Genomic DNA, 2,091 nt, shown 5'->3' on the forward strand with positions numbered 1-2,091 from the left:
GCCTTCCCTCGCCCGTCATGGCGACATGAGGAGCCCGCCGGCCGCCGCCGCCGCCCCGGGCATGGGCCCCGCACGGTGCTGAAGCGCCGCGGACGAGCCCCGGCGCCGCCGTCCCGCCATGGGGTGCTGATGGCCGGGCCCCGCCGGGCACCCCGCCGCCGCGCAGGGGAGGTGAGAGCCGGGCGGGCACGGGGGGAGCGGGGGCTGTGAGGGCTGCGCGCACAGCATCGCTGTCCAGCGCTAGCGTTAGAAACTAATTCGTAATCACAAACGCGCAAAGCATCCTGCGAGCGGTTGCTTTGTGTGTCTGTGCGGGTGCGGTGATCGGCGGTGCCGGTCCCCCATCTGTGCACTAACTGTCACTTTCTGGTCATACTCAACATTTAGAATCAATGAATGATATGGGGTTGGAAGAGACCTTAAAGGTCTAGTTCCAGTCCCCCCTGCCATGGGCAGGACATCTGCACTAGACCAGGTTGCACTAAGCCCCGTACAACCTGGCTTTGAACAGTGCCAGGGGTGGAGCAGCCACAACCTCCCTTGGACAACCTGTTCCGGTGGCTCACCACCCTGACAGGGCAAAATTTCTTCCCAATACCTAACCCGAATTTCCCATCTTTCAGTCTGTACCTGTCACTCCTTGTCCCGTCACAACAGTACCTCGTGAAGTTTCTCTCCGGCTTCCCTGTAGGCCCCCTGGTTCTGTTCTGCTCTCTTCATATACTTCATTTGTAGAGATTAAGTTTGAAGGAAGAGCAACGTGTCCCTCTGTAAATCCATCTTCAAGGGGATGTTCCATAAATTCATTCCCAGTGGGGTCAGGTGAAAGGGGCGAGACTGCCCTGCAGAGGAGTATTCGCTGGCTTCCTTAAGCAGACAGAAGATAAACTCTGCAGAGAATTTTGACCGGCTGGTAGAAGAATATTTTAGACAGCTCTGAGCTTTGGCACATCTGCTTCAAATCTGAGAGCCAAATCTGGGGAGATTCAAATGCCTTTCTTTACTTGCACAGTTTACTGCAATACTGGCTGAAGCCTACAGCAAAGCCATGAAGGTTCAAGTAGGGTAAAGCCCAGTATATAGCTCTTAGTTTGACAAACACCTAGAAAGGCAAAATCGGAATGCAAATAGCTTGTTCATAGGAGTTGCTGCCTTCTTTAAAAACCTGTAATAATCATAAGGCATTAAAAATGGAAAAATTACTTTGAGACTTAAGCTAATGTAATGACTATTTCTTTTACAATTGTAAGAGATATACTAAGAAAATATGGCTGTATTTTATCTCTTTCTCAGCAATAGTGTCTCTGTTTAATAACTTCTTGAAGGATATTTGAAATTTAAAGCCCTTGTATATGCTAGTATTTCCTCTCATTAAGTACTTTAATTTACTTTGTAGAGGCCTAGAGGGTTTAGTATTTTTGGGTTTTTTTCCCCTTTATCTAAATCTAAAAATTCTATCCTACTGCATATATTTGATTACTCATATAGAAAGAGTTTGTTTTTGTTTTTTTTTTGTCAGTCTCTTCTCCCAGGCAATCAGCAGTAGGACAAGAGGGCACGAGCCTAAGCGCTGCCAGGGGAGGTTTAGGTTGGATATTAGAAAGAAGTTCTGTATAGAGAGAGATCAGGCATTGCAATGTCCTGTCCAGAGAGGTGGTGGATTCACTGTCCCTGGAGGTTTTTAAGACGAAGCTGGATGTGGCACTGAGTGCCATGATCTAGTAATCACAGTGGGGTTGGATCAAGGGTTGCACTTGATGATCTAGGAGGTCTCTTCCAATGCAGTTAATTCGATGATTCTCTTAGCCAGGTGGGTTGTTTCGTGCCTGTGGTAAAAAGAAAGCAGATTGGCAAAAAAAAAAAAATTCACCTGAAAACTGAACGCAGAAAAACCTGTTCCCGTATCCTCCCCTTTTGACCCTGTGAAGGAGGAAAAAAAAGAACAATCCCTTATTTGCCTGCTCTTAAAAATGAGGGTGTTAGAAGGCAGACTGGTTGTTTCAAGCCTGAATTTAAAAATGCTTTTCAGCATCAGCCTTTGTCTGCTCCCAAACATTCTTTCCCTGGTGCGCTGCAACAGCCTGTGCGTAG

The 2,091-nt window shown here is 47.7% G+C and overlaps 1 protein-coding gene across 2 annotated transcripts in view; it reads left to right on the forward strand.

Annotated features, from left to right (window-relative positions):
- Nucleotides 1–6: 6 nt before the first annotated feature.
- CCNI (cyclin I) overlaps nucleotides 7–2,091 on the forward strand; it is a 22,655-nt gene continuing 20,570 nt past the window's right edge. The window contains exon 1 of one of the 2 annotated variants that reach the window (XM_027889163.1): nucleotides 7–171. The gene's annotated coding sequence lies outside the window, so the exon portion shown is untranslated. The remainder of the gene's footprint in view (nucleotides 172–2,091) is intronic. The other variant, XM_027889162.1, reaches the window with a different exon arrangement.

The sequence above is a fragment of the Empidonax traillii genome, unplaced genomic scaffold, assembly GCF_003031625.1.
Source record: "Empidonax traillii isolate 1590-97213 ecotype Southwest subspecies unplaced genomic scaffold, ASM303162v1 scaffold255:size705445, whole genome shotgun sequence".
NCBI classification, from domain to species: domain Eukaryota; kingdom Metazoa; phylum Chordata; class Aves; order Passeriformes; family Tyrannidae; genus Empidonax; species Empidonax traillii.